The sequence below is a fragment of the Cavia porcellus genome, unplaced genomic scaffold (assembly GCF_034190915.1).
Source record: "Cavia porcellus strain 051 isolate PalLab524CR breed Dunkin Hartley unplaced genomic scaffold, mCavPor4.1 scaffold_31, whole genome shotgun sequence".
Taxonomy (NCBI): domain Eukaryota; kingdom Metazoa; phylum Chordata; class Mammalia; order Rodentia; family Caviidae; genus Cavia; species Cavia porcellus.
This window is the reverse complement of record NW_026947514.1, coordinates 6,761,081-6,784,092: the sequence shown is the minus strand read 5'-3', so window position 1 is coordinate 6,784,092 and position 23,012 is coordinate 6,761,081. Positions and strand designations below refer to the sequence as shown.

The following is a 23,012-nucleotide window of genomic DNA, read 5'->3' as shown; positions in this document are numbered from 1 at the left end:
ACTTGGTGGGTTTTATCACAGGGACCAGAGATAAAACCCTTGTGCTCAGTTGGAGGATGAGCCACCTAGAACAGGAAAATAGCTCTCCCAGGGCTCAGAAAGGCTGTGCCAGTGAGAGCATCCCTGCCCAGAGCTTCCCATGGTGTGAATCAGTCCTAACCATGTTTTCAAATTCCCCACCTGCTCCCGGAACCCTATGCTCTGCCCACTAAGCAACCTTTGAGACTCAGAATTTTGATCAACATGAGCCTTTGTCACCGGCTGGTCAATCACTCATTGAAAACATTTTGGTAGCTCTGCAAGCATGCTTTTTGAGCTTGGTTAGTCCAAGCCTAGCCATAAAACATGGGCAACTTGCTTGAGTTTCTAAATACGCAGAGGTGAATGGCAAAGTCTGGCTTAAACTGCAGTGTATTCATGGTTTGCTATTTCTAGAAATGTTCCTGTGTCACCGCATTCTCTTTTTCAGATGATAATGCCCTGGACTGCTTTGGAATGGTTACAAGAAGGATTTAGTACTAAATGAATGAATGAATGAACCAGTGAGAGGGTATCTGTTTATCTATAGCCTAAAAGGGTTCTTACTTTGATGTCATGTTTATGTAGGAAATATTAACTCTAAATTTTTGCTCCCACCAAAATCAGCATCAGTAGAAGCAAGACTTTGGAAATATTTCACTGCATTGAAACCACACACCTCTTTATTAATGACACTTCCGGGCTCTCTTATTGTGGTCAGATTGGCAAAGAAGAGTTCTGTGCTCACAGAATGTAATCCAAGAGCCAATAGAAGTTGATTGCACACATATGAAATGTATGGACTGGGGGTGGGAGTTTTGGATGGCTTACAAAGACGTGTCATGTTTCATCTTCTGCTTTGGGTTTTATGGGGGGCCAGCATGAAACCACAAACATCTACACGGTCCCTTTCACTACACATCATGTAAACAGAATCACGTTCTCATTCAAAACTACATCTACAAGATCATAGTGCAGAAAGAGGTCCGGGTTTTCTAACGACTTTAGCTCTGACTGAAAAGTCTTACGAGAAACTCAGTTGCTAATTAGAAGGTATAATAGGTCATCTTTAAGCATGAACAGTTAAAACAAAATAGTTAGTTTTCTGATTGGAGAGGTGGCAGCTGGAGGTTCACGAGCTTATGTAATGGTTGAGCTTTTTTTACTTTGAAAATATGCAAACATAAAGCCACATTCCCCCACCCCGACTCCAAATTATAGCACCCACTGCTAAGTATTATTCAGAAAGCTGTCTTTGTTTTGCATTCTGTCTTTCTTTTTTCCGGCAAGAAAATGCCTGAATGCTCGCCGATTTTCTGCGAAGTCCTGGTTGTAAGAATACTCAACCCTTCACGGAACCTGTGCCACCTCGGGGTAAGCAATGCGGCAGCTGTTTTGCTGTCCCACAGCACAGCTGGCTTTGAGCAGGAAACGAGGGAGAACTTCTCCCGGGAACACTGCAGGGAGTTTTTGGTGAACAGAATGCAATTACCCTAGCTGGAAAGGGGCCAGGATAGGAGCACACGACCGACTGCCGCAGAGGCATCGTGGGGCTCTCGCCCGTGTAGACTGGATTTTAAACAGGGGACGGAATGAGAATATAATGACGATGCTCTTAATCTCTATAAGGTAATGATGATAATGCTAATAACTCTAATACATTCACTGAGGGGTCTAACTTTTCAGGGTTAAGAGTGAACCTGCTAGATTCTGTCATTGAGAACAATGGGTTCCTAACAAAAGATGGAGTCACGGTCCCATCATTTTTGATCGGGTTCTTCCAAATTATTGGCACAGGTAAATTGATTTTCGAGCAATTGCTGGTGTTTGCTTTCCTGGTGAAAACTGGACCTGTGGCCGCCCACTTGATGGCAGAATGGATTCTCTCCAGAGGGTGTGTGATTTAGAATTTCATAAAGGTTTTTACGAAATCCATTTTCTCTTCCTTATAGTAATTTGAAAATCAGTGAGTGTTTTAAATCCCCAACTTACAGAGGAGAAAACTGAGGTTCAAAGAGAGCAACTTACTCCTCATGGTCATGTATCTCTAAGCAGTGAATGCTGCATCTCGGTCCCTAGGTTTCTTCTTTCTTCCAGAGAAAACTCAGATAATACATGTCATTCTTCCTCTCTCGGTATGCTAATTTATGTTTCTCAGCATATTTTTTAGTGCCGGATTTTAAAATTATGTAAGATGTAGTTTTGAAGTTGAAGACATCAAAAAGTTCAATCATGACTAGTTGACTAGAAAATATATTTGATAATAAAAATTCAGTTCGAAAAATGGATTACATAATCCATTTTGCTAAACATAGCTTGCAAGAATCTAATGAGAGTCAACTCTGAAATCAATCACTTGTGAAACTAAATTGTTAAAGTTCTTGTGAAGTAGTTTCTTGATAAATGGCATTCTTTGACAGAGCGTCTGGGTAAATACGGAGCACTCATGATTGATCCTCAAGAATCTTGAGTTATTTTTAAAAGAATATTTCAGTTTTATATTTATATGCAGTTGCCATGAATGGCAGACATGGACTCAAATTCCAGTTCCGCCACCGCCTCGGTGACCTTGGACGTGGTCCTCCCTTCCGAAGTGAGACGTCAGGGGGTGGAAGGAGGTTGACATAATGTGCAGAGCTGGGATGATTAAATGAAATGCATGAAAATGCTCAGGGTGACATCTGCCACACAGTATGTGCTCCCGAGCTTTAAAAAAACACCTCCCAGTGTTATTTACAGTTACCTACCTTCAATCAAAAGAAAACACTAGGAGAAGCACAGGTCACATCTCTCAGTAAAGATATTAATTTTCGTGTTATATCTCCAGACTTCATTTGGATATTTAAATCGAAAGCTGAAGGAACTAAACCATATTAAGGGCTTGCAGATATAAAAAATCACTTGAAAAATAGCACAGTAGAGAAGCATTTCAAACCATCAGTGGCCCAAAGCGCCTGAGTGCTATTAAAACAAAACAAACCAAACAAAAGACAGTCTCTTTCTACTTGATTGATTTTCAGGCTTCATTCTTTTATTTAGCTAATATTTGTTAAATACCAAGGAAGTGACAGGCAATGTGACGGGAATGTAAAAAATCTGTAAAGGAATCAGGATAAAGAAGTGTGGTCTGATCTCAGGAGACTCACCGGATAGCCGTTCCACAGATGTGAAGACAAATTATTTTCATATAATCATTGCATTTATGTGTAAGTGAGAATAACATATGGTCAGATCACTTGGAGGCCCTTTGAAGGTGCCTAGATAATTTTCAGCATCTCGAAACACCAGAAATCCCAAGACCTGTTCATAAATCCCCAGCTGGGAGAGGCACTCCTGTTTCCTCAGAAATTCTGGGTCTCTTCTACTGACTTGCCCTGGGGCTTCTCTAGCTTAGCTTGGAGGATCCTTTGCAAACCAGGAAACTTGCATGTGAACAGAAATGCAATGCCAGGCCTTGTTCACATAAAATCTGTGAAAGATACATGGGTCACCCAGGTTCAAGCTGGGAGCACATCAGAGCCGTCACCAACACAAGCCGGCTTTTAGGCTCTTCCTTTGGAAGCCCCAAGTAGTTTAACAATTAAACTGGAAGTGCTGGTTCATTTTAAAACTCTATTTCTGCTCTGCAAGACAGACAGCTTTCAGGGTTAAAATAGTGGGAAAATATCTTCAGGACACTGCCGGTCAGTATCCCGCTCCATCTCTTTCTCATCATGGCCGAGGAAAGGAAACAGGAGTAACAGAAAAGGAAGGGAGAGGGAAACAAGAAAATACAAATCTCAAGTCTGGAGTGATCGGACCCTAATGCCACCTGAAATCTGTGTCTTACAACTAGACATTGATGCTTCCGCCTTCGTCCCGCCTCCCGATGAACTTGGTCTCCCGTGTGACTGAGTTAGTGAAGAAACAAGCATCTACCACTCGACTATGTTGGAAACATCCACTTTTAAACGTGTCTCTAAATTTCTTCCTTTCCAAGGTACAACTTGTGACCTTAGGAAAACTTGCAGGGTTCATTATCTATTTCATTTATAAAGCTAGAGTCCTTTCTTGAAGTGCTTTTGGAAACTGTAGTAGTTCGGCCTCAATTTGTGAAATTATCTTGTTGATGCTCCAAACAATGGAGAACAGAGAGGAAGGAGTCAGATGGGATGTATTTAACCGACTCTCGCTGTGTGCTCTGGGAAATAACTGGACAGCCGTAGTGTTTTGACTTATGGAGTGTGGGAATGAGTCCCTGAGGGTGTTCAAGCAAATTCCTCATCACTAACAGAAAAAGGTTTGGTCCTGGTAAGTCACAAAATCATTATGAGATCAACACAGTTTTCCTACGATTTCTTCATTTCACGAGAGTCTTAGGCTGCAAAATTCCCTCTTGCTTCTCAGTTTAGGAGGAGTGCACAGCCTGCTTCCATTGCCTTGAAATCAGGGGTTGTCTTAGGGTTTCATGACACAGAGATGAGGCTGGCCTTCCATGATGATGACCTGAGCAATACTACGGCAAGTGGCATGATGACACAGCTGTATTTGCAAATGCATGGTACACTCAGAGAAACTGTGGTAGTTATGGAGTTGACATATGTAGGGATTATTATTATTATTTGTCTTTTTGAGACAGGGTCTCACTATACAGTTCAGGCTGGCCCTGAGTTCACTTTGTGTAGCCCAGGCTGGTTACAAACTCTCAGTGATCCTCCTGTCTCAGCCTCCCAAGTGCTGGGATTACAGGTGGATGCCACCATGCTCTGCTCCTTCTCCTCTCGAGAATCATTAGGATCAAGGTTTGGCATGTTACTGTGGAATTTCTGTTCAGATATGGCGAACGGGGGAAATGAAATCTGACTTGGAAACAAAACGGGTAAAACGTGCACAGTTTACATAACCTCTTCTGTGTCACTAGAAGAGATTGTGCCTGGCTGGCGATGGAGCTTTGAAAAGGCCGTGCAGCCTCTGTCCATCTCCCCGCCCCTTCTTCCTGCCCCTTCCGGGGCCCCCAGGGTGGAGAGCTGGGGGCTGCCTGGGCACCAGGTGGTAGGCCACGCCCTTGCCCTTGCACTCTTGCCTTGAGAGTGCACCATATTTTCCATTTCTTCAACTTGCACTGGCAATCTGTTTTAGCATAATTTACACATTTACACATTTTAGAGAGCAAGGCACAGTCATGCAACTTAATTCCAAAAAACATAAGCACCGAGGCCTGCCTCTGCACATTAGCTCTGCAAAGCATACCAATGCCTCTGCAGACAAGCGGCCAACACGCGTCCCCTTGTGGGAATAGCATCGGGGCTCCCTTTACTCCCCTCCAACTCCATTGTCTGAGCGGTCATTTACAGCCCTCTCTGGTTGTCCTATAAGGGCCGATAAATCTGGCATTAACAGACCTGCATGCTAGGTTCCATTTGCCTCCCAGGCAGCAGCAGCCCGCAGGCCCGGAAGCCCTGCTAAAGGACCTACCTCTGAGCATGAGGGGGAGCACCTTTTGTAAGAAGAGCCAATGGACAGAATCATCCTCACGCTGTTTCTTTTAAATGGGCTTCTAGAACTCAGGGAAAACAAGGCAAAAGGGCCTTGGGCAGGGGCACCTTGGATTGGGGCGCATCTTCCCTCTCCCTTTCTGGCCCAAGGCTGTCCCATTGAAGATGGCCCAGTGCCCTGGGGCTCCTGTTTTATCTCTACACTGAGGAGGAACAGTTTTCTGAGAATCCTGTGGTAGGCAGTCAGCTAGAGGATGTCTCCGGAAGAACCCTGGCCTGCTAGGAGCTGCCAATACCAGCATCCTTTTCTTCGTGTTTCCAGTGGGACCAGGTTCTCCGGATAGTAAAAAAAGGAAAGGACAAATCGTTTGTAGAACAAAGTATGCCTCGAGTCTCTGGAGGGGAAGACACTGTTTGTGACCGCTCTTCTGACAGCTGCGTTCTTACACAGGGTAATTGAGTTTCTCTCCTATTCAATCAGGTCGCTTCCTTAAAAATAGTGATTAAAATAGATTTACTGGAGGGCAGGATGACATTTATATGGACTAGAGGCATTTTCTTGTTCATTTTGTTTGGGGAGTAACCTTTCGGAAAGGGTAGATTTAATTTAGGGAACACTTCATTAAGCGGGAACTGATCACGGGAAGGAATATTTTGCAGTGAAAAATGCCATTCCCACAGAAGGGCGTGCTCCGCCCTACAAAATCTGACAGTTTGGGGAATTGAGGATTTGGGGGGTGGAGCAAGCTTCCTTGAGTTGGTGGTTCTTGGATTTCTTTTCTTTTCTTACTTGCTGGTTTTGCCTGTTTTGATTTTGAATAATCAGTGGTGCTGCAGTGACGCCTTTCCAACTGCTGGGAACTTTTGATAAAGTATCCATGATTAGGGTCACAGATGGACACTTGCAGGGCCTGTGCTTGCTGAGTATGTTCTAAGGGTGACTGGACTTCTCTGCTTTTCACACCCCCCCCCCCCAGTCATTAGAACTATTTGGAGATCTGTAAAGATTTGTTGTAGGCTGGGACTCTGAGGAAGATTCCAAAGTCCAACAGAAAACTTCAGGGAAGAACATCAACTGGATTACCTGAGACCTTTCCAGGGGAAACACAAGCAGTGTGTGTCAGCTGTGTCTTTTCTTCTGGTACCTCCCCATGCTAGGAGAGCACAAAGGTGCTTTTCGGTGACATTTGGGTTGTCTTTAGCAAGTTCTTTTGCATGATGAGGTTTTCCTTATATTTTCTCTTCCTGCCCTGTTTTTGGAGGAGCTTTCCACAGATTCCTCCCTGCCACTAAATTCCAAAGAGACAGTCTAAGGCAGGTTCTCAGATATCTTTCTCTCTGATCTCCCAGCTGCTGCCCAGGTACCCAGAGCGAGTCCACTGCCCTATAACATGGCACCAAGCCCAGGAATGTGAGGTCTTCAGAACCCCACTCTCCATCAGCTGAGAGCTGCCTTAAAGCGTGTGCAATATATTAACATCACCCCTGTTTTAGCGAAGTATTTCCCGGACTGGGACAACTCTTCTAGTACATTCAGAACGTGATGGATTTTCTAACAAAACACTCGGTTACATATATGGAATCCGGGGTTGTAAAGCATTTAGAGGTCAGAATCATCCTGGACAGAAGCTTTTCTATTTCTCTGTGAATTAAAGTATATTAGAAAAATGAATCTATTGCTCAGGGTATGTTTTAACAAAAGATTTTAGGCAAAAGTTACAATTTTTCCTATCATTTGAATTTACAGAGAATTAAAAATAAAGATCTCAGAGCAGGAGAGATCTTCCTATGTGTTACATGCAGGAGGCTAAATTGTGGGATTTTTATGAAGGGCAATTTGCCAGCGTAGATCAGGAACATTAAATATGTTAGCACCCTCTGACCTAGTAATTCTATTTCCAGGAATCTATTCTAAGCAAGTAATCCAGCACAGAGAGCTATTTCCCATGGATTGTTTTATTTAAGCGTTACCTACAATCATGAAGAAAAGAAACAGGAAAATACAAAATGCTCCAAATAGGAGAATGATTAGGTCAAATGCTGTAGGTGTGTATTAGGTTACATTCATAAAGAAATGTTAATGATACCAAGAAAATGCTTATTGACAAGTGAAAGGGAAAATGCAGAACTTAAACTCTCCAAATATTGTGAATTAAACTCTATAAACCATATAGGCATAGAAGATGCCGAGAGCTCGTGCCCGAGTGTTTATTACTGACAATTCTCTGATGCTGAAATTATAGGCCATTTTTTTTCCTTTTTATACTTTTTCCTTCTTTCTTTTTACATTCATATAAAAGAATTTTAAAAGTATTCTAAATAGTACTCATGCATTGGCTTAAATTGTGTGTGTGTGTGTGTATAGATTAAGACCTTTTTTTTGAAAAATAAATGTCTAGCAAGAAAGATGGGACAAAGAAAGAGCTGGGCGAAGTTCACATTTTTCAAACCAACTTGTGCTTCTAAAATAAAATCCTGCCTCTCCACACACTAGGTTCCTGGAAGCTGACCAAAATCTGCTCAGTAATATTAATTCCACTTAAAAAAGGGAAGGGAGCATATTGAGCTACACGCACTTACGGTCTGGGTGCTTGGAGAGAATCAGTTGGTGAGTACCAAAGTGATGTCGGCGTGTTTCTATTTGCATTTTGAAAATTGACAGATAATTGAAAGGGACCAGGGAAGGAAATTTCTCAAAGGAAGCCCACCAAGAATGCAGCAGAGCCCTGCCTGTGGAGGCGCCCAGGTGGCCCTAGGATGGATGCAGAAAGATCTAGAACTGCATGCTGCTGGGTTACGTGTGGGTTGCCCATCTGCTTTCTGGGACTGGGAAGACCTCCACCTTGTCCTGCAGCTAGGGCACAGTGCCCTAGATTCAAAACTGCCTTATTTTCTACAATGACAGTTTCTACAAAATTACTGACGTCTTACACGCAGGAAATCATCAAGACAGTGATCCACTGTGGTGCCTTTCAAAGTGCCCACAGGAAACAATCATGACAGACATTTAAAAATTAATTTATTAGCTTTTGGATTAGAAACGTAAACAGCAATGCTGACGTTACCCCCAGCAAATTCTTCATGTGCATATTTTGGATAATCGTGGTGACTGAACTGTGGTTTAAAGGTTGCAAGTGCACCCAAAATATGTACACTGAGCAGAGTCATGGAGAAGTATAAAAGGTGGATTTGTCTCTAATTTTTCAAAAAAGGGGGAGGCAATAAAGATACCTTGTGGAGAGAGGGGGAAAAGAAGGAACAAGGCGGAGAAAGAGGGGAGTGAGAAGATGGGGCAGAGAGAAAAGAAAAATTAAAAGAAACCCCGGTAACAATGCCATGCCCTTAGGGCTGGCACTGCATAAGTCGAGAAGAAAACTCGGATGTGAAGGTATAAATCTGAATTTGCCACCTCGCTGTCCCCTCGGGGCAGGGGTGAGGGTGCTGCGAAACTGAATTTATCTGAGAACATTGGTTTCATGTCTGTGTTCGTTAGATTCCAGCTTTCCACAAAATGTATTTATTTAACAAATGCCACCCAAAACAGCTTGGTAGCAGATGAGGTTTATTTAATGGCAGTAAAACAGGTGAAACATTCCCTACATTTTTCGCCTCTGTTTATGTTTCTATCAAAAGGATTAAAAAAAAAATCAGAGCTACTTACAGCTCTTTATGCTCTCAGTCATGGCAAGGATTGGAAAACATAGCCCAGATTTTTGCTTAGTAACTGGCTTTGAAAATACAAATCTCTGTATTTTCTCAAAAGCAATTTACGATTTTTCTGCCGAGAGGACAGGATCATCCAATATGGACTTGCCTTCATTTTATTTGCATTTTCTTTCTTTATTCTGAAGGCTTTCTTTTCAGGAGTTGCAGTCTCAACCTGGCTGGGTGCTAAGCTTCTCCAGGTCTGTGCTTTCTCCTGTCTTAGCTTTCCTAGGCTTCCAGTGCCCTGTCGGAGAGGGAGAGAGAGCGCCAGCGTCTTCCTGGGCCCTTTCATCTGTAACCTTTCTCCAAGTGAATGCTAATTGAAAAAGAAAGAACACCACTAATCTTGGAATTTAAATGCATTTAACAAAACCAATCTCACTCTAAATTGTTGTTCCGCCATTCCACTTTCCCTAACAGATGTCGAGAAACTGCAATTCCTATTAAGAGCATTTGACTGTTTACTCGGCACGGAACTTCAGCCCCAGCCTGCATCAATCTAAATGCGTTTCGAGACGTCAGGCCCCCGAAAAGTGCAGACGGTTAGTCGGTTATTTTTAAATGTAATCTTCACATAAAAGAATCGTAGCATTTTTCCTCTCACTTTGTCATCCCTTCTCCTCCTTAACGATGGCATGGAGGATAAGAAGAAGAGGGGATTTTTATGACCCGTTTCATGGAAGATGTTTTTGGCGGGGGGAGCCGCTCCTGGCTTTGTGGTGTGCCCAGAGGAATTATGAGTTGAGTTTATTAAGTTGATCAGGAGAGAGTGCGCTGTCCAGTGCTCTAGCCAAATGCAAGAAAGCTGGACGGGAGCCGGGAGCTGTGGATGCCTCTGCTGGGCAGGGAGCAGGAGACAACGGGGCTGAGGCAAAGGACTCCCGGGCTGGGTTCCCAACCCTGCACGATCTGACTGAGATGAACTCTGTGTCCACATCTGAACCTGGACACCCCTGCATGCGGTTGGCCTGCACCTCGGGGCCTCGCCTCCTGCTTGCCATTTGTTTAGAAGCACTCAGCACAGAGCATACTGTACCAGGGTGCAGGGCCCTGTCAGCTTACCCGTGTCGGGCTGCACGCCTTGGAAAGATGTGTGTTCAGAAATCTCTGCATCCTAATTTGTTTTTCTTTTCCAGTTCTTTGTCCCACTTACTAACTTCTTAAGGATGAGAGGAGAGAAAATGTATAGATGAGATAGGAACCAGCAGCTTGAACTGGCAAAAGATGCCAGGTGGGGTGCCCAGTGGGGACTTGTGCATACATGGGGCACTTGGTGACATGCTGGCACAATAAACACACTACATGATCACATCCTCTCTGCACAGCATGTGGGTGTCTCTGCATTTGACCCATTTTCTAGATCACAAAACTGAGACTCAGAAAGACTGACCTGATGCCAAACCCAGTGTGTTAAAGAGACCAGGCAGACCTGAAGGTAGACCTGCCAATCCATGTAGACTTCTGGTGAGTTCCCTTTTCCATCCTTTAAAAAAAATCTTTTAGGGCTACTTAAGTATATACGAGGTCTTTCCCTGCCTGGGAAGCATCTAGAGGACAGGAGCTTGCCCTGGTTCTGGTTTATGTGGTCCCAGGACTCTTGTGCTCTGGTGACCTGTGCACTAGTGGCTGAGCAATGAACTATGGGATTGCAGAGGGTGCTGTGGTGACAGCGGCAACCTCGGTGCCTCATGGATGTGATGTTCCACCACATGCTACTCTTGCTAGCTTGGAATATAAAAAATTCCCCATTCAAGGGCTATCTGTGTCCTGGGCCCTAAGCTGGACGGTCGGTGTGCTTCAGCGGGAAAATCGATTTCCCTCGTGTCTGAATCCACTTCTGCGCTTTGGATTCCAGCTGTGTTTCTGTCTTTGGGTGAGAACAGAGTGAAGCGTGGAGACAGCAGAGCAGCCTGGGCCAGGCCTGGATGCTGGAATCAGGCGGGCCCGGTTCTGGACTAACCTCTCAAGCAGCTTCAGGAAAATGATCTCCAGTGCCTGAAGGTAGCAGTTGCCCTCTGGGACAGGGTGGTGTCTTGTCCTGAAAATGTGGAAGGAGTTCTGCTCTAACCTAAAAGAAGTCACACGCTGGGGACAGCCAAGCAGTTGAGCTCCCCTTGTGGCTCGCTGAGCTTGCTCATTCTCTGACTGTCTCTGTCTCTGTCTCTGTCTCTGTCTCTGTCTCTGTCTCTGTCTGTCTCTGTCTCTGTCTCTGTCTCTCTCTCTCTCTCTCTGTCTCTCTCTCTCTCTCTCTGTCTCTGATTTGTTTCGGCTTCCCTTTGTCTCTCTGTGGGTTTCCGGCCTCCCTCCCTTCCACCTGCTTGTTCCTGGCCCTGGCTCCTCTTCTCTTCCTTCCTCCTGCCTTTGTCTTCCTGCCTTTCCCGTCTCTCTTTTCCCTTCCATTGTTTGAAAATCCACCCCATGCTCTTCTCCTAGTGAGGAGGAGCCAGGAAGCAGCATTTCATAGCGGGATGAAGGCAGCATTTTGTGTGTCCGGGAGGACCAGGACCTCTCCTGAGGATGCCAGGCTGAGGCCAGTGTAGCTTGGAGCCTCCATCTAGGGCAGAGTGCCAGCTGGGTTCACATGCTCAAGTGAGCTTCTGCACTGCGCTGAGTGTTCTAAGTGAGACGCCCAGCCCAAGTCTACCTGGGAACGCCGACGGAGGGTCCCAGCTAGGCCGGGCTCTGCTCTGTGTGTGCAGGACCTCTGGGTGACTTCTATCCTTTGAGCTTCGTGACAGTACAAGGCACAGGAAGTCGGAGATTTAGAATCCTAACACAGTTTAGACTAATCCTTCCTTTCACGCAGGAAGAAACTGAATCTCTCAGAGTTCGAGAAACTTTTGCAGACTCACAGGAAAAAAAAAAATAAAAGCAAGTAAAAGTGGAGAAAAGGAAAATCCAAATCCACACCAACCTTTTAATCTCCCTATACAGGATATTTCATACAAAGGCAAGAAGGCAGAGGATCAGACCAGAGGAGAAGGAAAAAGAAAGCAGAACCGAGGTCCTAGGGGAGGGCCTTTCCAGGTAATCCACACACTAAAATGGGAATTAAAAGACCATTATGATCCCAGCACTCTGGAGGCTGAGGCAGGAGGATGGCAAATTCACCCTGGGCAACTTAACAATTTCGTGACATCCTAACTCAAATAACTGGCTGGGGCTGTATTTCAGTGGGAAGGTTCTGGCTTCAGCAATCTCTGGTACAACCACCACCATCATCACCATCAAAAAAAGAAAAAAACAATGAAAGACATTTCCAGCCACAATTTCTTTTATTTTCCCAACAGCAATTCACAGCTAAACCCTGTCTCAAAAAAAAAAAAAAATCCTGATTTAAATTTAACCCACATCTGAGGGTCCCTGTCTCATATTCAGGGATTTCTAAGCCCCGAGGGGTTCTCTTCACCAATCATCATTTGAGTTTTCCATCACTGGGCTTAGCCATGAACACTAAAATGATAGGTGCTTTTCTGAAATTCTGTCGATTGACTTTTTTACCTATTTCTGTGCTTCTCCTTGGTAATGAATCTGAACTTGAGCTTTCTCATCCATCTGTGGGAATTAGGAAGCCGGCATCACGGAAGCAACAGGGGCTAAGCTGTAGGAGTGTGGGTGGAAAGGCATCTCTGCACTGCAGGAGAGGGCGCCCCGGGAGGGAGGCGCTGGTGGGCACCTGCCATTCTTCAGTGCGGAGCTGCATCCTGAAGGTGGGTGAGCAGAGCAGAGAAAGGAGGATGAAAGCCTCTTCCCACATCTGTAATTTCCTTCTCGTCATACAGCAGACTCAAACTGAGCCCCCCACTAACACCCAGTCAGAGTGCTTGAGAAAACAACACAGAAACTATTACCAGTGGGCTCAGAAACAAGCAGGGTTTTAATGAGGCAAACACAATGCCTGGTGGAGCCAGTTTGAGTCCCTAGGCGGCTGACGTTCCCATGCGGCCCCAGCCCATCCTCGTGCACAGGAGCAAGGATGAGCGATGGAGGACGACGGGGCGATGCTCGGGGAAATGCACACGGGGTCTACCGGGGCCACAGAGCTGAGGACCAGGGATGGGAGGGGAGTTGGTTACAGGAGTTTAGATGAGTCCACGTGTCCGGCACCCAGCAGAGAATGAAGACAGGAATCTGCTGCCAGGGTGAGGCCTTCTTCAGGGTTGGGTATGGTGATTACAGATGAGCCTGCTTCACTGTGTGATGGTCCAGGAGCCTGGTCCCTTGGCCAGAATGTTCAGAGTCATTGCAAGCACACTGGCTTTCATATGAACAAAGCCAAATGGAGAACCAGGGTTGTTGGGATCCTGCCCTTGCTTTTCCCTTCCCTCGAGGGAGGTCATCCTCGGCTCTTGCCCTGGATTTGAAGGCGGCCACTGCGTAGTGTCTTTCCCTCTGTGCCTCTCCATCGCCGATTAGGTGATGTCTGGATACCTGCTCTACACACAGCGGCCACCCCTCGGAGTCCACTACACTCTGCCCCTGGCCCAGTGGCTCCCTTTGTGTGGGATCCGCAGGGTGGAGTGTCTTTGTCTGTTCTGACTTCCTCTTTCTCTAGTTGTCTGCTCCTCTGGCCCCTTCTTTTCTCCTGAGCCTCAGGGCTCCTGGTGATGAGAGAGGACAAGTGTCCCATCGCTGTTTTGTGCTGTGGGCATCATCGGGCATGCATGTGTGTCGCTGGACCACTGCATGCCCTGATGGAGGTGAAGTCATACCTGCCAGTACTGTTTTGGGTGCTGTGAGTCAAAGTGGGTCTCTGGCTCGGCTGCTTCCCAGAAGTCACCTTGGGCCAGTCATTTAAGTTCCAGGAACCCTTCAGGATGTTGTGAAGATCAGATGAGTTCCATGGTCGTACAGACCCAAGGCTTGGACCTTGTCAGTGGTCCTATAGGTCTAGCGATGACTTGAGCCAGAGGCCAGGGGCAGTCTAGGGAAGGACTCATGTTCAGAGAGGCAGAAAGAGCCCAAGCCAGGCCAGCTTCATGATAGGGACTCAGACATGACCCCTAGCTCTGTGACTCTCTGTGACATTGAACAGGGGAGACACACACACACACACACACACACACACACACACACACACACATATAGAGGAATGGAGAGAGAAGAAGAGCCAGCCTATTTCCAAATCTGAGCAGATTTCCAATTAGGATAACATTCAGCCATTCTTCGGAGGGGATATAAGAAAGGAGTTGCTCGTCTCCACGCCTGCTCAGAAGCACACGGTGGCAGAAGGTAATCAAGCCGCCTTGAACCTCTGCAAAGGCTTGGCTCCCAGTCTGGCACGAGCTATCTTTGTTTCCCTATCTTTTCCTGAAGCCTTTAGCAATTGCTAACAATCCTATTTACTCTGTGTACCAGACAAACACAGTTACCGTTGCCATCTCTCTATTTTTATCTAATATTGAAATTTCTCTCCCTAAGAGCAGCCCTGAATATATTATGATATCTCCTGAATAAATGATGTGCATAATATACTGTGCAGAGAGATGGTATTTATGAAGCTCGGGACTAACTGAAATGAAGGAATCATTCAGTTCTCCTTTGAAAGGAAATTCAGTTGGAAAAATTTTCAAGAAAGTGAAGACTTTAAAAAAAAAGCTCCATGCAAACTTTTGGATTCAAGGCCAATTTCTCCCTCCCCCTTGGCAGGACAGACTGCCCTGCCATTTCTACCATATTTTCTCTGCAGAAATTGAGATTGTCTCCCTGTTCCAATGTGAGGCATGTTCTATTAGTAGCATCATCGCTGTCATTTTTAAGTATAATGATATGTCAAGCACATTTAATAGTGTTTGAGACACTACAAATCATTTTCTCCAAATGTTTCTGAGTCACAGGGGTCTAAGCTTTCCCACTTTGCAGAGGAGAAAGCTCTGCTACATGAGCAGCACTGAGAAACAAACTGCTGATTCTTCAAAGGCTTTGCCAGTTGTATTAAGCGCTTAATGTTTACCGTGTAATTGTGTTCTGCCCTTGATACTTACGTAGAGTAGCCACAGCAATGGCGGTAGTGATGTGAACCTAACTGTTTTCTACTTATTGTAATGGTTTACAAAGCTTCCTAAGAACCTCGTGCTCTCCAAACATGCACTGGGGAACTGAGTCCAAGACGAAGAGCAGACCAGTTGTGCAAGGTCTCACGAGGGACAAATGTGGAACTAGGGTTCAGTGTAGGACTTGTACCTCTCTGATCCCGAGTCTGGTGAGGGGTGCTCATAGCGCGCTGCTGCTCGCCTGTCCTCCTGGGAGCTTGAGCCCTGCACATCTGAATTTAGAAACACAGCCTAGCCACCTTCACTTTCATGCGATTCCAAGTCAGAAGTCAAGTCCTCCTTTCTGCGTGTGTTTTCATCCTGTGAATTTGGCTCCACCTTCTCTTTCTTCTTTGAGATAGAAAACAGAATCCTAGGGCTGGAAGAGTTGAAACCATAACAACAAAACAACAGATCCTCAGAGGTTTTCTCAACAAATCTCTTCACTTTGCAACCAAGGAAATCAGTTTTGCAGAGGAGAATCAGGAAAGTGAAACAATTTCTAGAACTACCACAGCAACAAAGTGACAAACCAAAAACCAAGATTGAGACTTGGTCTCTTCTTTTATTTAATATGCCCTCCTCATTTTGGCACAAGGCTGTTTCTCAGTGAGACTTCAGCCTGTTAAGATACTCCCAGGCCTCTGTCCACCTGCTGGATCTATCATCCTTCCCAGACTCCAGTTCTAGTCCTTGTAAGGCAGTCCTTAAAGGGTTAACAAATTTGAGCAAAACCCCTCTTGTTTTGAGAGTCTTCCAGGGCCTGCTGATAAGCACACTCAAGGCTACATCTCCCAAGGGCAGGGTCTTTTGTGTGTTTTTATGGTTAATCTTGAGTATCCAACTTGATTGGATGGGAAAATAACTGTCTATGAGAGTGTTTCCAAACATGATTGGCACATGTGACAGCAAATTGAGGGAGGAGACTTGCCTTAAATGGGTTAGAATTATCCAATAGGCTTCAAGCACAATAAAACAAAAGCAGGAAGAGAAAGCCATTCTGCATAGCCCCTCCCCTGCTCCCTCCATGCCCTTCCGCCATGACGGCCCTTCTGCCATGATGTTTTTGCCACCACGTAGACCTACAGTAATGGATTTAGCCAACTGTGGACTGAAACAGGCAAGCACAAGTGGATGAATATAAAGAAGGTCAAATAAGTCAGGCAATTTCATCTTTCAAAAGTTTCTTATGGTAGAGTTTGTTGATGTATTTGAAGGGTTAATGTGCATGAGAAATAGCCATAGGAACACAATAGGAAGTAGTTGTCAATTTATTTGTCTATAGATCCACTTATTTGTAAAGACTGTCTTGAGTGGCTAAGGATCTACAGTTCATACTACAGATAATGACATTTTGGGCAAGGGGTCAACATTTTATTGTCTGCAGCCCAAATCCATTTTGCAGATGCAATTTTATTGCAAATACAGACATGCTTTTTGCTGTATTATCTGGCTACTTTTATATCGTAATAGCAGAAATAAGGAGCTGCCACAGAAAATATTTAGCCTACAATTTCAAAATTATTTGCTGTGTTCCTTTAGAGCAAAGGCAAATAGCCCATTAGAGGATAGTACAATGGGCTCCTTCTTACTTTTTATAATAATCTTAAAGTCTCTTTATTGACTACAAATATTGGATCCAAAATACCCCCGCAATGGGATAAAGTGTCTAGCCATTGAGATAGACAGGTGCTGAGATACATTTCTGGAGTTGTGAATTAGAATTTGTCTGGCTTTCTTTCACAGATTGCTTTTCAGCAACTGTGCTGTTTGTAATCCCTGAGATCATAGAAATAGAGAGTTCAGGGTTAGAGTGATTAAACCAGCTGGGTCATAGCCTCATCCACTGGGGGCCAGGTGGACAACAGTGGGATGCAGCTGATGTTCTCCATTGCCAGCTCTACCCGAATTGAAGGCCCCTTCTGAGTTTCCTGGTGAAGAGGAGCAGCCGCTGAGCCTCCATCTCTGTCTTCCAGGGGCTGCCACAGACCTTCGGAACTTCCCGTTTGCCATACCCTTAAATTTATCCTTACACTCATTAATATTTTTTCTTTTGTTGCAGATTGGTTTCTAGTGAACTGAATATTAAAAAGATATTACAGAGAGAAACAATGCGCCTGGCTGATTGTTTCTTCCCCAAATGGATACCATGATGAGCGAACACTGTCATTTATATTAACAATCAGTTGAAAGGCCTGGGCTACATGTGAGAATTCATATTTGCTGATAACCTGATTGTAATCATCAATAACAATATTTTTATTCTGGGTAATAAACATCATTATCCAGTGTGTTGTAGGTGAGTGGACCCTCCATGGATGGGTGGGGAGGGGAGAAGGGGATGATCAGAAAGATCAAGGGGTGTGCTCAGGAAAGGAAGAGAGGTCACTCTGCACATTTAAGGGTGAGGTCATCGTGTTTGCCCAGACCCTGTGGCGTGGACCAGGAAGGCTTTTGATTCACAGCACCTGTGAATGAAATGTAGCAGAGCAGAACAATGCCCTTCACTCTCCAAGTGCACGTAGAGGAGCGAAGGTGCCCTGCACTGCCCGAGGCGAGCCTATGGTCTGCTGGATGAGGACACCTGTGGACAGGCCGTGCAGCCCACATGGCCAGTGTCAGTGCCAAGAAGGTGAGTTTCTATGGGGCTCTTCCAATACAGCCGTTCTATGGTCCTGTAAGTCTGATTACATTCATTTGTTCCATCTTCCAGTTTTTTAAAAATTTCCCCTTTTGCTATTTTGTATTATTTTATCCATGTGTGCCATATCTTCAGGATCTCTGTAGCCTTGAACCCACAGGTTGCTGAATTTGTATCCCTGTTCACATTTAGCACCCACAACCAAGGACAGAGCATACTGTCCTTTTATACCCCAAAGCGGACTCTTTATTTTTAAATGTGATTTTTTTCTATTTTTTTTGAGACAGGGTCTCTCAACGCATTTCAGGCTGGCCTTGAGCTCACGCTGTAGTGCAGGCTGGTCTTGAACTCACAGCAATCCTCCTGCCTCAGCCCCCTGAGGGCTGAGATTATAGGTGCGCTAATTTTAAATGTGAATTTTGAATAAAATAATTTTTTAAACTCTAGAGAAGATTATCTTCTAAAAAGCAAGGGAAGAAAAAGATGTAGAGATCAAAGAAGAATTAACCTCTAAAAAGATTCTGAAAGAGGTAAATCTACCCTGGAGCATAGAGGGCAGCACAGAAAGGCATGGATTCAAAACTTGCCACTATAAGTTGCGCATTCCTAGAAAACACATTATACCTTTTTGTGACTGAGTTTACTCCTCTGCAAAACAGGGATGGCAATATTTAACTGGGAGGATAACACCTTTAAGGTTAACAATGCCAAATACAAAGTTCACAGAGGTAGGATGTGTAGGGTAGATCAGTCAATATTTGACCCACAGTGTGAGGTGGGGGAAGATTTGTAAGCATGACCTTGTGAAGATACAAAGATCACACTTGGCAGAAAGTTAACAGTTTGTGTAGTTCCTAAGTTACAGATTTACTGATCAAAAAAAGTAACATTCATCCTGCAGAAGAAACACATTGTTGATAAATGATCATGCATTTTGGGATTCATGGCAAATATATTTCAAATAAAAATGTGTCACTGAGATCATTGAAGAAATGTGGTTTTGCCTGTCTTCATGTTTTTTTGTTCCATGATGCCTCCTATGCTGTTTGTCACCTAGATCTTTGTCATTTCTTGGGAACAATGGGCCTACACCTCAACTGTTCACCATGAGCTCCTGAGATATCAATTTGTCTCCATGCAAAAGCAGCTTTTGGACTTGGGGATTTTCTCTTAGTCACTTTAAATCTTCTAAAGAATAATGTTCATAATTTTGTATGTTTGTCAGTTTGGCGAGGTCAGTGTTACGGTTTGTGTCTGGATGGCCCCCTAAACCTAATGCAATCATGTAGGCAGCTGAACCTAGTGTTTGTGATTGGTTTGTTGTCTAGAGCTGGAATTGGCAGAGTGAGTGCTGTACCTGCCCACGGGTGGGTAACCAGCATACAATATGGGGGAGGGAAGGAGATGTGCTTTTCCCTCTTTGGCCCTTTCAGTTTTGTTGCTTGTGGTTGGCATGAATGGCTGCCCCTTAACCATGCAACCCTGCACTGTAAGCTGAATAAACCTTTTCTTTCTTTATTTTTGCAATCAGGTATTTTTTCTCTAAAATGAGAAGAAAATAAACAAGACAGTTAAGGTACCCAAAATGTTCGGTTCAATATTAATCTGGATGTTTCTAGGAAGATGCTTTTTTGTGGAGGTGAGGGGGGCAAATTAACATTTATATTAGGGGACTTGAAATAAATACCTTCCTCCATGCACATGGCCCTTGTTTAATCAGTTACAGTCTTAAATAATAGAGCAGACTGACCTTTCCTGACACAGACGGATTCTAAAGCATTCTACCTTCAGACCTGCGCTGCAGCATGGGCTCTGCCCTAGTCCTCTGGTCTGCCATCCCATCCTGCAGACTTTAGGCATATGCACTCCAGGATAGACACAGAGCAGACTGACTGACTGGCTGACTCTCTTTCTTCATTCAGAAACCCAACCGATGCAAACTCCAGAAGTCTCTCTGACAAAACAGAGTGGATAGAGAGGAGCAATGAAGCTGCAACTGATTTCTCTTTATTTAAGTTTTATCCCCTTGGGTAAGGATCGTCTGAAATTTGCCAAACACTTTGTGGTTTAGGGAAAAATTAGAATCTGGAGAAAAAGTGAATAAAAGAGAACAGTTATAAAATAACTTCTCTGGTCCTAGGTGTTTCCATTCCTATGACAGTACCTGAATGTATCTGCTAAGTGGAATTGGGCTGCCTGGTGCAGACACAAGTATTTTGTCGGAGTGGAGGGTACTTTGGGTTTTGGTTTTGTGACTTTTTATTAGAAATTTTTAATTATTTTATTTAATTAATTTTATTGGTGCCATTTAGATATATATATATATATAATGATCATATTCATCACGGGGAGTTCGTACTTTTGTGTGATGTATCGTGATTCCTTTCTTCCGCAATCACTTTCCCTTCCTTCAACCCCCTTTCCCCTCTCTATTTATAAAGCTTTTCCCCCTTTTATTACTCTTTTATAGTTTTTTCTTTTTCCTTAAAAATTTCTCCCTATTTTGTACATTTTGGTCCTTATTTACTCTTTAAGTTTCTCACACTAGGGAAACAATGCAATGTTTACATATGTGTGCCTGATTTATTTCACGTAAGAGCATGTTCTTGAGATGCATCTATTTGTCCAGAAATGTCTCATTTATTCTTTTCTATGGCTAAATAGTACTCTATCATGTGTTTAAAAAAATCAGATCTTTTTTGTCCATTCTTCAGTTGATGGGCATTTGGGATCTTCCAAGATTCTGGGCATCTTAGATGAATATACACTTCTCAGATGAAGAAATACAAATGGCAAACAAATATATGGAAAATGTCCACATTACTGTCCATTTGAGAGATGCAAATTAAAACAACACTGAGATTTCATCTCACTCTAAAAAACTACTATTATCAAGAAATCAACAAATGCTGGAAGGGCTGTGGGGAAAAAGGAGTCCTTCTCCACTGTTGGTGGGATTGTACACTGGTGCAGCCACTGTGGAAATCAGTGTGGAAGTTTCTCAAAAAACTAGGATTAGAGGTCCCATTTGACCCGCTATTCTCATATCTGTGTTATTCATTCTTGAAAAAAAAAAAAAGAGTAGGCTTCTCAGTGGTCCCTGGACCTCTGAAAAGTGAGTTCTTGAGACCAGTCTGTTGAAATTAAAAACACTGATAGCCATTATTGACATAACAGGAAAAATGATTTTTTTTCTCTTTTTTCAGAATCAAGATTTTGTATTTTCCTTTTGAACAACTAGAATCTGCCATTTCTCTGCATTTATCCTGCAAAATGAAAGGGTATTTGCTATACCACTGATAATCATAGCACCTTTGGTCTTAAAAACACATTCACTAGTACACTTTCTATTCATGTGCTCTTAGCTCACTCTAGAAAAGATTAGCAATTTTTGGTTGGAGGAATTAATGCCCAGAGCTTGGCATCAGCTGACTTCTTCACAGTCAGGTGGCTGGAGAGGGTCAAATACAGAAAAGGGCACCATGTTTGTGTGCTGTGATGCAACAACAAGCTGTGCCTACTGTGTACCCACTTAATAACGACACCGGTGATGCCCTTCTCCACCTGAAAAGTGAAATCCAGCTTGGAGAGACTGCGGTAAGGTAAGGCCATGGCTCACCTTAGGAGTCGAGGGCTCCAGAGGACCGCAGTGCGTGGAATCAGAGAAGGCATCTTCTGTTTGGCCTGGCCTCTGTCTGACCTGTACTGACTATGAGATCTTGCCTGGCTTGCTGCTTCTTTCTGGTTTCAGTTTCTTCATCTGCAGGCAAAAAGAGCCCAACGGCAGTGTAAGGATGATATTAAACGAGGAGACATTTGCAAATATAAGGGAATTACAGTCCACCATGTAATAGGTACATTGTAAGGGCCTTACTTCTCTCCTCCCTGGAGTGAGCTGACTTCGCTTCACCATTGCTGGACACATCTGGAAATGGAGACGGAGGCTGTAGAATATGGGAAGACGGCCTGGTGTGTTATCTGCCCTTTGCACACACAACTGGACTGCGATATTTGCTTGGAGCCATATTGCACTGCGTGTCTTTTCTGTGGGCCCTCCTGCTCTTCCCTCTCTGGCCTGGTGAAGAAAAGCATCGTGAGTCGGAAAGTCCCCCTTAAACAAGAATAAACTTCAGTTATGCTCAGTCGCTGGCAGTTGGAATTTCTCTTTTTATTTTTGCCTTATCAAGCATTTGTTCACTTGGTATAGTTGATTGACTTTGCAAGAGCTCACCTGCTTAGATAGACCCATGTCTACACACACACACACACACACACGCATCAGGCATTCACAAACAGCCCTTCCCCCAGAAATTTAGCATTTTGAGGGCATCATGAACATTTTATTGACTTAATATTTGAATTTTCTTCAGATTCTCAATGTCTGCTTATACAACGTATAATATCAAGGATTTAACAGTTTGTGTTTAGAAAGACTTTCAGAGACGGATTGAGAATCGGCTTCTAGAGCTGTCCTTCTCCCTTTGCATTGTCACTTTCCCTTGGTTTCGGTTATCCATCGACAGCTGCTGTCTGAAAATACTAATGTTTTTCTGGACTCATTCAAGTAACAGTGACCACATTCAAATAGCTTTTTATGGTAGATGGCTGTGGTTACTGTGATGTTAGGTACTGGTAATCTCTTTTTTATAGGTATTTGTACAAAGGGATAAAAAAAAAAACACCAATCTGTTATAGGCTTTGGTGCAGCCTGCAGGTTCAGGGGTCTTGGGGGGTCCCGAACTTAGCCCTGTGTACAAAAAGACTACAACAGAGGTGTCTCAAAGCTAATCGCCTCCTCAGACATTTCCTGTGGCACAGTGCCCGCTGTCTCCCATGCAAACCCGTGGTCAGAGGGTCCTCAGTGTCACTGCATTGGGTTGCAGATCAGGTTGGGCATTTATGCCCCACTAGTGGGTCCTCATGATGCCATCCTCTGAGGAAGCCAGAAGCCAGCTGATTGGTTTTCCCTGGGAGATCCTCTTCGGTATGTGGAAGCACAACTATTTGTGCTATTCACTTTGTTTAGCAAATGTACATTTATCTCTGGGTGATCAGTATATCAAGGAATAGTTTCAGTATTATGCAAATTTTGCATTTGTTTGCATGCAGTTTCCTTCATGACAGATTCTCAGTGAAAGCATA

At 44.0% G+C, this 23,012-nt stretch overlaps 1 long non-coding RNA gene across 7 annotated transcripts; it reads left to right on the top strand.

Annotated features, from left to right (window-relative positions):
• The first annotated feature begins 1,196 nt into the window (after positions 1-1,196).
• Positions 1,197-22,012, top strand: LOC101787061 (uncharacterized). 7 transcript variants are annotated; one of them, XR_010044786.1, is made up of 10 exons: positions 1,197-1,392; positions 7,987-8,100; positions 9,618-9,739; positions 10,558-10,661; positions 11,053-11,198; positions 12,132-12,224; positions 17,292-17,435; positions 17,695-17,861; positions 19,793-19,900; positions 21,077-22,012. It is a non-coding gene; the product is annotated as an uncharacterized LOC101787061 (long non-coding RNA). The 7 variants fall into 7 exon arrangements; XR_010044783.1 differs by having other exon boundaries at positions 1,198-1,392; positions 11,081-11,198; positions 17,292-17,528; positions 17,657-17,861; XR_010044781.1 differs by having other exon boundaries at positions 1,198-1,392; positions 17,292-17,528.
• The last annotated feature ends 1,000 nt before the right edge of the window (positions 22,013-23,012 follow it).